The following is a 14603-nucleotide window of genomic DNA, read 5'->3' on the forward strand; positions in this document are numbered from 1 at the left end:
AGATTCTGATTCATTTTATCCTTACCCTTTGTTTTTATTTCTTCTTTCTCTTCACTTTTAATAATCTGTGGTATTTTGTAGTTAAACTGCCTTAAATAATTACAAATCAAATACAGAGACAGGTAAAAATGCGAATCACCTAGAAATAAGACAACAGTGGTAGAACTGGGTTTTTAAAATAAGTTCAGTTAAAAATAAAATGACTGAGGGGCACCTGGGTGGCTCACCTGGTTGTGTATACAACTCCTGATTTCAGCTCAGGTCATGATCCCAGGGTTGTGGGAGTGGGCTCCGTGTTGGGCTTTGCGCTGAGCATGGAGCCTACTTGGGATTCTCGCTCCCCCACTCTACCACTCCCCCAACTGGCACTCTCTCTCTAAAAATGAAATAATAGAGGCGCCTGGATATCCCAGTTGGTTGAGCATCTGACTACAGCTCAGGTCATGATCTCCCAGCCTGGGAGTTTGAGCCCCACGTCGGGCTCTGTGCTGACAGCTCAGAGCCTGGAGCCTGCTTCGGATTCTGTGTCTCCCTCTCTCTTTCTATGCCTCTCCCCTGCTCATGCTCTATGTCTCTCAAAAACAATTTTTAAAATTTTTTTTAAAGAAATAATAATTTTAAAAAATAATTAAAAAAAAAGAACCCTGGACTATCCACTTGTAGCCTCTGGATAAGGTACTTAATAAATAAATATACATGGTAAAAGGTAGGATGGTTGAGGACATGAAACCAGTTTTCAACCCCTCTGCCTAAAACCTTTCTAGAACAAGGGTATCCATAATACAGTTAAAAAACAAAAACAGGTAAATATCTTGCATTTATTTGCACAGAATTTCATGATTTATAAACTGTCTTCATATCTTTTTGATCTTCAACTATACTGTGCAGCAGTCCTCACAGCTACTTACATAAAAATGCAGAGATCATAAACACATGTCTAGAGAGAACAACACAGGTAATATAAATGAAAGCAAGATTATAATCTTTCCATACAAGACTCATTTTGTTTGCATATAAATCATATTACACTATTCTTCAGTTTCCAGAGAAATATGCTCTGTTCTACTTTTCTTGACTATTGCAGTTGTCCCACTATACTTTTTTCCATTTTTAAAAATATTTATTTTGGGAGAGAGCATGAGCACACATGTGCGGGAGAGGCACAGAGAGTGAGACAGTGAGAGAGTGAGAGAGAGAGAGAATAACCGAAGCAGGCTCCATGCTATACGTGCAGAGCCCAACACAGGGCTCAACCTCACAAACCATGATGAGATCACGACCTAAGCCAAAATCAAGAGTCAATCGCTTAACCAACTGAGCCATCCAGGGCCCCACTTTTTTCCATTTTTTATAGAAACACCAACAGAGAAGTATTTCTTCACTATAAAAAACAGTGGAAGGGCAATAATAAACAGTAATGAAGTGGTAGGAACTTGTTTCACTGGCGAGCTTATGCCCATCTCAAGGAGGGCAGTTGTGACTCAGCTTGAGCCAACTGTTGCCATGGGAAAATGTGGGCCTCACAGTTGCAAGAGCTTTTAATTTTTCAGGATAATCCAAAAATAGAAACTTCATGCAAAATAGCTAATTTTTAAATGTTAACTCAAAAGAGTTTTTTTAACGATGCGAGGCAAAGAGAAATGCATTTACAGATTTAGTTTTGCCTACAGGCTGCCGTCCAATGTGCAAACCCCAGCTCAGGACTGAATTGATAAAGTTTTTGAACAGCTGGAGAGATTGAATAAAGTAGAAAAGGATTTAGGAATTTATGGTCTGAAAAAAAAAATGTGAACAATATAATCTGATTTATTTATTCAATTAAAAGCATAAAAATTACTAAAGAACAAATATTTGTTTAACCTTAGGATAAATTCTTCAATGCAAAACCAAATAAAAAGAAATTCTGTCACGTTATCCACGGAAACTGTCACGTTTACTGAAGCACTATCTGTAGTAGTGAAAATTTAGAAACAACCTAAATGCCTATTTTTGTAGTATAAAGAAACTACAGTATAAGCATAAATAATAAATTACACAACAAAATAAATTAGATCTACATATACTAATAACACATCTAGAAAACATTTTGTTAGGGTAAAAAAAAATCGAGTTGTACAATAATATACAGTATAACATTCATGTAAATTTTAAGCATTGTTACATGTAGTTTATGGATACATATATGTATAGTAAAAGTATAAAGACAGATCAAAGGATATACACAGACTTTAAGAGGAACTTTACCACTGTGAAGAGCAAGGGAGGGGAAAGGGATTAGAAAGAGGTATCAAAGGGACATCAACTGTGACTATAATAATGCATTTTTTTAAGTTTATTTGTTTCTGAGAAAGAGAGAGAGAAAGCGCGAGTGGAGAAGGGGCAGAGAGAGGGAAAGAAAGAGAACCCCAAGCAGGCTCTATCTACACTGTCAGCGTGGAGCCTGATATGGGGCTCAAACCCACCAACTGTGAGAAGTCCTAAGCAGAACCTGGGCTGAAGGCAGACACTTAACCAACTGAGCCACCCAGGTACCCAAATAATGCTTTATTTCTTAAACTACAGCAAACATGACAAAAATGTTAACATCTGTCAATTGTGATAGTAGTTTATGTTGGTTTCTGTTTTTACATTACTACAGGTACTTTTCCTGAATGATGGATATACCCCATAATTAAATTAATTATGTAAATATGAAATATGTAAACTATGTGACCTTGGGCAAAATTTCAAATTTCCTAAGCCTATTTGCTCATTTATAAAAAGAAGCTCTACTACCCACCTCAAACAGCTGTGGCAAAGTTTAATGAGATAATCAGTGTTAAGGGCTTGTCTACCATTTTAATTACTTCAACAGAGCTCAGGAATAGTGAAGACAGAGATAATTTCACCTTGAAGATGACAATATGGCACAGTATCTTTTGCACTTTTACATATATAAGCAAAATAAAAGAGACACTGCTCTCCTAGTGTCCAAGACAAGAATAAATCAGTTTTCCCATCACAAGACAGCAGAAAGCAAAGGTGGACTGCACTATTACTATTATTAACTCATCTTCATTGTCACCATAGTAACAATGACTAACATTTACTGAGTGTCTAGTGAGTGCTAGGTACCGTTCTAGGCTTTTTAAATGCATTAACTCATTTGATACATCAGATAAACTTTGATGTAAGCTAGAACAAGAGAAAAAGGAATATATATCATAAGATTATGAACTCAAAGGAAAAGAACATTTCTTTCAGGTGAAAAAAAAATTAGGAAAAGTTGCCTGCAAAGGAGAATCTGGTAGGCAGACTTTTCAAGAGATTGACAGGCAAGGGATACAGAGAAGAAAAGAGAAGGGAGTGGTAAAGAGTGAAAACACCTTAAGGAATGAAGTATCTTTATAAGGCTGAATCACAGGATACATGGCAGGCAATAAGAAAAAGGATGAAAACATGAGCCAGGACACAAGAAAAGTCCTTGAGCATCTTTCTACTCAGGATTAAGCTGCTATCTATTAAATACCGTGTTTCCAGCAATGTGCCCTTTGCATTTTTATGTTTTTGCTCACTAAAGACAGTAAAAAGCTGGTTTTTGGCCAGGTTATTTCAGAACTGTGGTTCAGGAAAATTAATCTGGCTGTTGTAACATCCCACATAATTCCTCCTCTTATTCTCTCTTATGGCTAACACCACCCAGTTTCTCAATTTTACCCAGACACCAAGCACAAATATGAGATGTCTTCTGATACTTCCTTCTCTCCTAAAGTGCTATTCATTCCTAAACCTTTCTACCATCAGTATTCACTGTCACAATCTTATTTCAAGCACTAATCATTCTTTCCTGAAAAAGCCTCCCAAGTGACCTTCAAACTCCAATCTATATCCCTCACTGCCACCCACATGAACTACCTAAAATACACATCTGATCACAATGCTCGTCTTTGCTTGGAACTGTCTGTTGACTTCCAAACTGCCTACAATGTGTATATAGAGAGAATATAATTTTACAAAGTCTATCAATCTGACTCATGTACTTTTCCAGCTTCATATCCACACACACCCTACAAATCCCCTCTACCAAACTACTTTCCAGTATACACATGATAGTTTTTCACTCTTTTGTACCTGTGTATGTTGCTGTTCCTGCTACCTAAAATGTTCCATGTCCACTCCAATTATTCATTCAAGAATCAGTTTAAATATCATCTTTCTCAACTCTCTTTAGTGGGGAGACTGGATAGGCCTGCAATAACCTAAATAACAGACATTCACAATAACCCAGGACCCAGATTTAAAATACTACATAAGGGGGGGGAACCCTAAATTAGGATACTGAATTTCCTATCGTTTAATTATTTCACTAAGAATCTAGAGAAAATTCAAATCCAAAAGTTCTAATTTCAATCAAGTTCCCCCTCTTTATATAAAACAGGTAAAAAAAAAAAAAGCCATTCTTAAAATCTGACAAATCCTTACACTTGAAACTAATACTGTATGTTAACTATACTGGAATTAAAATTAATAATAAAAATAAAGTACCCCCCTCCCCAAATCTAACAAATCTAGAAATAGGGAGGCAAGCTAAGATTTAACCAAGAAATGAATATGTGATTAAATATTCTAGCTATCAAAGTTTACTTATCAAAAAAAGTTTATCATATGTGAGTAAACAATGAAAAAATTGGATGAAACAGAATTAACAAATTTTAATGGGTTTTTAAATGTTTATTTATTTTTAGGAGAGAGAGAGCGCGCACGAGCAGGAGAGGAACGGAGGGAGAGAATCCCAAGCAGGCTCTGCACTGTCAGCCCATATATTGTGAGATCATGCATGACCTGACCGAAATCAAGAGTTGGACGTTTTAACTGACTGAACCATCCAGGGACTTTAAATTTTCATTTTTTTTTTTAAACTTATGTATTTAAGAGAGAAAGCGTGAGTGGGGGAAGGGAAGGGGGGAGAGGAGAGAGAGAGAATATCCTAAGCAGGCTCTGCATTGTCAGCACAAAGCCCAATGTGGGGCTTGAACTCTTGAATCATGAGATCATGACCTGAGCTGAAGTCAGATGGTTAACAAACTGAGCCACCCTGGTGCCCTCCAAATTGTAATGTTTTTAAAGACTGAACAGTACTTCACATTTTTAAAGTATCACACCATGGTGCTATTATCTTTATAATCACAAATCTCAACATAAAGAGAACATAAAAAAAACATAATAAAATTTTATTCAAGATTTCTGGCTCTTTGGACTTGATCTAAGAGTTTTCTGTGTAATAGTATATCCTTAAAGAGAGAGAGGGAGCCACAATCTCAAGCAAGCTCCACACTGCCAGGGAAGAGCCAAATGTGGTGCTCAAACCCACCAATGGTGAGGTCATGACCTGAGCCAAAATCAAAAGTCGGATGCTTAACTGACTGAGCCACTCAGGCGCCCCATTAGTTCTCACTGTTGTGAAAGTATCACAGTATAACCCCTAAGCTCCAAATACCACAAGTACAGAGAATATCTAAGATCCAAGATACTTTAATAAGTATCCCTTTAGAAATGTTAGAAATAATACTTGACATGGGAGTCGACCTTGACTCTCTTCTTTCTTCCTCTATAACCAATTATCTTGATCTGTCAAGTTTACTTCCTCAATATTTGTTGAATTATTCTATCCTTACCCCTACTACCACAGTTCACACCATCTATCACCTCTCACTTGGGACTAATTACAACAAGTCTACCTAAATCCAGTCTTGGCCTGTTAACGTCTATCCTCTATAGAGCCCCCCACAAAGCCATCTATTGAAAATATAATCTGACTTGGGGCGCCTGGGTGGCTCAGTCGGTTGAGTGTCAGACTTCAGCTCAGGTCATGATCTCAAGGTTCGTGGGTTCCAGCCCCACGCTGGGCTCTGTGCTGACAGCTAGCTCAGAGCCTGGAGCCTGTTTCAGATTCTGTATCTCCCTCTCTCTTTGACCCTCCCCTGCTCATGCTGTCTCTCTCAGAAATAAATAAAACATTAAAAAAAAAAAGAAAGAAAAAGAAAATACAATCTGACCATATCACTTCTCTACTTAAAAACAAACCTTTAATAAACTCTTATTAAAAAAAAAAACTTTATTGGCTCCCTATTTATTATTTACTTAATATTTACATAGCACTATGTGCTAGTCATTGCTTTAAGTTATTTTACAAGTGTTCACTTACTTCTCACAACTACCTACGAAAATTTAAATAACTAGCTTTTATTTATTAGTGTACACACACATGTGCAAAATAAGAATAACACAGCTATGTAAGCAGCAGAGCTGCTGAAAGTTGAACCCAGCATCTGGGCTCCATAGTCAGGCCTCTTAAATCACTGAACTATGCTGTCTCACTACTTCCTAAAGTCTACATGCTTTAAAACAGTATAAGGCCTTTGATTAATATCTGGTCCTTGCACACATTTCAAGTCTCATTTCTAATCAACCCCCGCTTTACTCACACACTGAGCATCTTGAAATGTAGGTCTTCCTTCTCCCACTTTGTGACCTTTATGATTCTACTTCTGCTGTCCCCGTCTGGAGCACCTTCTAGTACCTCAGTGTGGTTCCTACAATAGAGTGCGCTGAATACATTCCGATTAGAGAATCAATTTTTTAACGCTTCATAAGGTTGTAAGGAATAAAAAAACAAAAATCTCCTGGTATTAATTCTACTGGTAAACATCTGAAACACAGAAACACCAAAGGTTTTAAAACTCAAGTCGCAGGTATACCTAATGGTTATCCAGTAAAAACATACAAAAGTAACAACAAATAAACTTTCCCCAACCTAGATCCACTCTCACCTCTCTCTTGCTCCTTTCTGACATTCTCTCAATAGCCCAAATCAAAACAAAACACTTCAGTTTTTCACTTTCCTCATCTTCCTCGCTTCCCGTATCTAATTGGTTACTAATATTAAACAGATTGAATTTCTCTCAAATCTACTCTTTCAATCTGCACTGCCACCTAAACCATCTCCTCACAGGTCTATCTGCCTCCATCCACTCCACAGTTGCATCTTACACACTGCTGACAACTGCCTTAACAAAATTGTCCAATGGCAGTTCAAGAGTAAAAACAGTGGTTCTCAATCAACTAGGAAGCTTACTGAAAGTCCAAATTAAAAAGAAAAAAGAAAATGCCGATATCCCAGGTGCCCCCCATGGAATTTTTATTGCATAAGTCTATGAGAGAACCTGGAAATTTCTATTTTTAATAGATTAAAATCTACATTTGATGACGATGGTCCATGTAACACCCTGCCTTACAGGCCAAATCAACTCCTCTATACTAAACCATCAATCCAACCATACTGAACTACTTGGGACCTTTCCTCACCAACTGAGGTATACTCATAGGAGACTGGGCACAAATCACTTCCTCTGCCTAGAACTCCAAACAATATGACAAGATTTCTTCAAAAACATTCAACATCTTTGCGAAGACTTCCTTGAAAATTCTGGACCCCCATCATACCAAGTACATATTTTGATTATACCACTATTGTGCTACCTTTGCATATTAAATGTGTTTATATATTTTCAGATCTTTGAGGGAAGGGACTGACAGTTCCTAGGATACAATATAGTTAAATAAATGATTGCTGGACAGAGAAATTAATGAAAATTTAGAAGAAAAAGATATGTAATGCTGTTGGATACTTTTTTTTTTTTTTAAGTAGAAACCCACGGGCACCTGGGTGGCTCAGTGGTTAAGCGTCCAACTTCAGGTCAGGTCACCATCTCACGGCTTATGAGTTTGAGCCCCAGTTTGAGCCCCGCGTTGGGCTTTGTGCTAAGGGCCTGCGGCCTGGAGCCTGCTTCGGATTCTCTTGTCTCCCTCTCTCTCTGCCCCTCCCCACCTCATGATCTGTCTCTCTCTGTCTCAAAAATAAACATTAAAAATTGTTTTTTTCATTATAAACCTTGTATTTTTTACTTTTTCAACTATGTACACGTATGCTTTCATAAAAATAAAGTCATAATAAACAAAAAAAAATTAAAGGAAACCAGGCAAAATTTAGGGTTATTTAAATTAGTATTTAAAATCCTAAACAAAATGTTTCTGGTAGTCAAAGATATAAACTGTTTTAATAAATGGAAAAGAGGAGATGAAGAATTCCAATTAACATATGTAAACATTGCTCACCCCCTACAGGGAACCTGATTAGCTTCTAAAGGATAAAGTAAGAGAAAACAGTAAGTTTAGGGTGGAGAAAACTGGCACACACTACATTAACCAAATGATGAAGGTTAACTCCACCAGTGATGTTTACTGAGTACCATGTAGCCCTTGAAATGATGTGATGAGAAGTGCCCTTTACCTCTGTGGTATTTCTTCCAAAAACCTGTAGCTCCAGTCTAATGAAAAAAACACCAGACAATCCCAGCTTGGGAAAACATTTTACTGGATACCTTACCAGTACTACTCAAGACTGTCAAGATAGTACTGGAAAAAAAGGAACCACTGAGAAACTGTCACAGACCAGAAAATACTGAAGAGATATAACCAAATGCAATGTGGTACCTTGGGTTGGGTCTGGAAGAGAAACAGTGCCTTAATGGAAAAACTAGTCGAATCCACATAAAGTCTGGAGTGTAGGTAATAGTAATTACCAAGATTGACAAATGTACCTCAAAAACCTAAGATACTAACAATGGGGAAAACTGAGTTCAGGGATGTATGAACTCTGCATTATCTTCACCACTTGTTTTATTCCAAAATAAAAACTTCTAAAAAAAAAAAAAAAAAGGAAAAATGTGGGATCGCTTAATAATACTTAACAGTACAAAAATACTTATTGTTAAAGATGTAAACCATATTTCACAGTTTAAATAAGATGCTCATTTGCAACATACTTTTTACATTAAAAAATGTATTCCACTTGGCATTGATTTACATAGCACTCTTTACCTATTATAAAACTTTGAAGCCATCACTGGATTCAGAGATACACATAATGGATACCAAAGAGAAAAAAAAATTCTTAAGGGATATACTTACAACTATTAAAACTACTATACTAATAAATTAATGACTGTTTATTTAACTGTATGTTAAATTTTATTTCTTAAGAAAAGGAAAAGGGCTCTAACAATAAAAACATTTCCTTAAGGACTTACAGGCCATTTATCATTCATTAGTAGCCATTATTTTGTGAGTTAGATACTGTCAATATTATCCACTTATAGATAAGGAAATTGAAGCTTCTGCTCAAAACACATAGCTGGCAAATTGTGGAGTGAGAACTACTAAAATATTCACATATGGTTTAGTAAACAGCTTAATTTGTTTTCTGTGATAATGCTTAATGTATGTAATTTTCCCCACCCTTAAAAAAATAATTAACAAAAAAAATCTAAATAATCAATAATACTGATTCATCTTCGCCTTCCCTTCTTTTGTAGTCAGTATAATTTTTCTTAAGGTTTTTATTTTATTTATTCATTTACATAATCTCTACACCCAATGTGGAGCTCGAACTCACTAGCCCAAGATCAAGAGTCACACACTTTTCCAACTGAGTCAACCAGGTGTCCTGCAGTCAGCATATTTTTTATTAAAAAAAAAAACATAGATGAATAGACAAAATATATGCCTTATGCATACAGAGCAATAATATCATAAAACATATCCTTCTATCTTTGCCAGAGACTAAAAGTGGATTAATCAATATGCAAAATCTTAAAACACAAAAGTTCATACGCTTTTAAAAATTAAAGTCTTTGGAAATTTCCCATATTCTTAATTTCATGACTATCAAAGACAGTCTCTCAGAAATTTTGTTATTAACAGCCTTAGTACCTGTCAATAATTCTTGTCAACACATAAGAGTTCAAAGATAATCAAAATGCAAAGAACAAACAACTACAAGCCGCAAATGTAAGGTGCCCAGGTGGGCTAATTCACGAAGTTGAGAATTTTATGGCCCTGATACAAGTATGTCTGGAACGTGACTCTGTTCCATGGGACAACATAAAATCTCTTTAAAGGAATGATAAACACCTCTCCCTCCTTCACTTCAATTCCTGAAAGATCACTGGAAGTTAGCTATTACAAAGAACTACAGCACAGCACGTTTCCTTTCACATAGCCCTGCGTTCAATCTATTGCAACAAGCATTTTATTTACTTACTAATACTACTTATATATTTACTTAAATATTAATTTAATATTTAATATTATTTAATTAATATGTTCTTATTAATGCTACCTGCATGTATGCAACAAGTATTTACTTATTAATACTACTGTAAAGCAGTTGTAGACAATTTCTGGGAGTCCCTACTCAAATGCCTAAGGCCTTACACAAACAAAATAGTTAACAAGACTGAATGTTAATAAATGCAAATTTATACGATGTAGACAGTATATACCATGGATTTTCACCATTTTAGAAAATAAATTCACAAACACATAAAATGGGTCTGTTTTGTCAAAAGGATAAGGCATGTTTCCTTGATCATGCAAGGCAATACTCAAGTGGTTCAGTGCTTATATTTACTACATTCTAGATGCTAACCCAACATGTGACCTTAGGGAAAGACATTCTCTAAATTTTAGTTCTCTCATCCATAAAAATATCAATCTGCCCAGGGGCGCCTGGGTGGCTTAGTCGGTTAAGCGTCCGACTTTCGCTTAGGTCATGATCTCGCGNATGTATTTAGAAAGTTCTAGGGAAATGTTTATGACAATGTTAAATGACAGTACCTTTAGAGGATACCTTTCCAGAAGTACCCTTAATGAATACACAGATCAATCCTAACTAGGTATGTTTCAACCAAAAACCACCATCTTTTAAAGAGAAAGCAATATGTCAAAATAATAAGCACTTCTGATACTTGCATCCAATGAGTATAAAGCATTTCACAAATATCAATTAACTCCAACTACCATGGCAAGGTTAAAAATTATACACATAGCAATTTATACACATAAGCCACGGTTCTATGTAATACTATCTGAAAGTGTCAGGCCTAACCAGCAACAAAGCTAAAACAATCCAAAAACCCTCCACTGCAGCTAACTATTAGGCTTATATTATAGCATCTTTCTTCATGAAGTACAGATTTCTCAAAACACTTGGTCTTCAGCAACTAGGATTCACTCTACAACTAAACATCTTCAGCATTGGTTTTCCTTTATCTTTTCTTAACTCACTGCACACCATTAGTTTTATTTTAAATAGAGCAACATTTTAAGTAAAAATAAAACAAAACAATTACAGTCTTACTGTAGAAGACTTAAGCACAGTGGCAAAGAATTTCCACTTCAAATTTAACTATTTCTCTTTTTCCAACATATATGATATGAAAACAGGTTACCTGTCTTGATATTTTCAAAACAGAGACTTAAAAGCAAGTAAACAAATCTCTTTTAGGACCACAGCAGACATGGCTAGCTCAGTTCAAAACCAACTAAGCCTTAAGTCCCTTTGGCAAAAGAGTGCATGACTCACTGCTGTAGAATTCAATGGAAAGAATTGGAAAATTCATTCTGATTGCCCTAAGATTTCGCCCAGAGTTTTTTTAAAGACACATCCATACTAATGTCGTCAACTTCCATAGTTTCTATGATTTGTTTATTAAGATGACAAGATGTGAATAAGGTGAGCCACATGTAAACAAAAAGCAAGATCCTACTTTTTCCTAAGTACCTAAAATATGAGCCATAAGGTGCACATGTATGCATGCATCTGTGCATGTATACACATAACACACACATATATTATTAGCACATAGGAGGGAAACATTTACATTGAAAACATAAAATACAGACAATGAAACATGAATGTTCTAGCTAGAAAAAAAATTATACTGATTTTTCCCTTCTAGAAACATCTCCAAATTTCTTATGTACTAAAGTCATTTCATCTGAAAAACAGATACCAAATAATTCTACAAAAACGAAAGAAAACTATCCCAATCTTTTAAAAGTTTTATAAATACAGGATTATGAAGAATTTTAAAAATTAAGCAAAAGATCTTATCACACATATCAGAAACATTCAGATATATATTTGGTACTAAAGCTCTCTTGCTTAAATTATTTTACGTTCTTGATCAATTAATAGCCTACTGAAAAATCACCACTTTTAGTGCACTTTTATACTTTAAAGTACTAGGATGGAAATGTGTCACATAACATAATGAAAATACCATCCTTAACCTTACCCATCCCTCACCACAGGAACCCTTCTACCTTCTAATCACATTAAAAATAACAAAAGTGTAAAAATACATCACACACTGTCAAACAGTCTTAAGGCTCATCAAAATCATATTTACCACATGAATCTGACATTCTCTGAAGATGTCTATTCACATGAATGCCCGATGCAAGACATTAAAGTGACCTACCCTCTCTTATGGTTGTACCTTACAAAAGGTCCCTTGCAAGGGACAACACAAGAAGAAAGCCTTTATAAGAAGGCTTTAACACAAATTATTATCTTATCCCTTTTTACTCATCATTGATGTTATTTAAAAAAAATCATAGATTTAATGTTCCCATGCAAACTAAAAGAAGATATGTACAGTATTCTCATTTAGATTTTTGCCATATTTTCTACCACCACTACTTGCCAGATATTTCTGGCATTCTTTAACTTACACTTACTTTACTAAAACGATAAAAAAACATTAACAAGGGGTGTGTGTGTGTATATGTGTATGTGTATACACACAAATACAGAGAGACAATAAGTGTCTGCTTTAGAGCAGGGGCATTGCTTTTTACCCCAATCATTCAACACCTTGCAAAAATGGTGGAAACTAAAAACATCAGATTTTAAGATTTACCACAGAGAAATGCCTTTGTTGTAGCACAATTAGTATCAAATAACCTTACAAAACATAAGCAAGAAAAAAATGCTAGGAAAGGGCAATCTAGCATTTCACAGCTTCTGCTCTCTTACTCCACCCAGTCTCTTCAGCTCAATGGCTGTTCACAGCATCCACAAATATTAGCCCATTTTTAAAAGGGGAGGGGATGGGTACCAAAATAGGGCAATCTTTCTCAAAATCAATATATACAGAAATATTTTGTGAGAAATTGTGTTCCTTCCTTTGATTTATAAAAAAAAAAAAAAACAGGTTCAGATTTGTTTTAAGAGATCCTCCCCTACTGAATAGTTCAAACAATGATCATTTATAATAGAACAAGAAAGAATAAATCACCCTAAATACAGATAACACTTCTGCTTTAATAAAAACTGCAATTTGCAATTGCCAGTTATTTTGTAAAATTGTGTCCTGAAAGATACCCATGAGAGGTTAAAAGCTAGCTAATGTCTTAGAACCAAATTAGAATTTTTTAAGTAAAAGCTTTTTATACATTCAACATTATATCACTGCCGACATAACCCAGGCTGGAAATTTTCCTGATTAAGAGACTAAACCCTGCAGCAATCAAGCCCTGCTGCAGAAAAGAATAAGATTTAAAAATAATAAAGAAAGAAAATAAAAAAGAAAAAAATTTAAGTAAATACTACTGAGGCAAAGGGGAGGGATGACATTACTGGTGTTAAAGGCCCAAGCTATGTCTCCTCCGCCCTAGACTCAAAATGAAATTCACACAAAACAACCCACCTACCAACAAAAATAGGATTACCAAAAACGGCACAAATTTGTTTAGCCTTTCAAACGTTATGAATCTCGAGGACTGCGTGTTAAAGTAGAGGTCGGAATAACAGTAATATCTTTATTCTCTCCCGACTGCTTCTTAAGGAAAAGGTGGGGGGGAACCTTGGCATGACATCGCCCATTGAGAATGAAACCACAAATCTGGTTCTTCTCTTCAAAAGTACAAATTCTTAACCAAAGGATTGATGTAATCTGGACCCAAACCCCAACCCCAAAAGAAAATCTCCTGCCCTCCTCCCAGGGAGTTTCTTGCTAAGTCACTGAAGAAAAGCAGGAAAACAAATAAAGCCAAGGCATCCTGCTCTCTCTTATCTAAGACACTGAAAACATCTTTCTCTTCTCTAACGCTTAGAAAGAGAGAGAGAGAGAGAGAGAGAATTTGCCCACCACCTCAAAGACATTCTCTTATTTTCTCAGCTGGGAGACTAAAGACGGCACTGCGTTTCCTAAAGGAGTGGGGAGATTAGATGAAGAGGAATGGCTGAGGGCCTCGAAGCTGTGGTACAACGTCAAAAGGCAACTCCCGTTTCAGGAGCCAGTGGCAGAAAAGAAAATCCTGCCTGATTTGGTGGGTGGATGCTGCGGATGGTTCGGTGGGTCGGGCCGCTCCTCGCTAGCGGATGTAGAGGCTGGACCACCGCACAGAGGGACCAGGGAAGGGCTGGGCCATCCTCTTCAGGTCAACCCCATCCTAAGGACAGGTGGGGGACGGAACGCCTGAAGGCCTATGGGTGCCGAGGCCGCGCGGGGCTGAGCCCGGTCCCCGAGCAGCCAAGCACGGGTGGGGTGGGGACTGCGGTGCTCGCCTTCCGCGGCCAGGGAGAGGAGGGCCGAACCCTTTCCCCAAGATCACAGAGCGACCTGCTCTCCACGCCCTTCCTACCCAAGAATACTTTTCTTGCTAAGTCACTGAAGGAGGAGGGCGATCTCTTCCCGGGGAGGGCCGCGGGGGGA

The 14603-nt window shown here is 36.7% G+C and overlaps 1 protein-coding gene across 1 annotated transcript in view; it reads right to left on the reverse strand.

Annotated features, from left to right (window-relative positions):
• Positions 1-14603, reverse strand: part of PAFAH1B1 (platelet activating factor acetylhydrolase 1b regulatory subunit 1) — an 83814-nt gene that overhangs the window by 68723 nt on the left and 488 nt on the right. The gene's annotated exons all lie outside the window — the stretch shown is intronic.

Source organism: Crocuta crocuta, unplaced genomic scaffold, assembly GCF_008692635.1.
Source record: "Crocuta crocuta isolate KB4526 unplaced genomic scaffold, BGI_CrCroc_1.0 scaffold149, whole genome shotgun sequence".
NCBI classification, from domain to species: domain Eukaryota; kingdom Metazoa; phylum Chordata; class Mammalia; order Carnivora; family Hyaenidae; genus Crocuta; species Crocuta crocuta.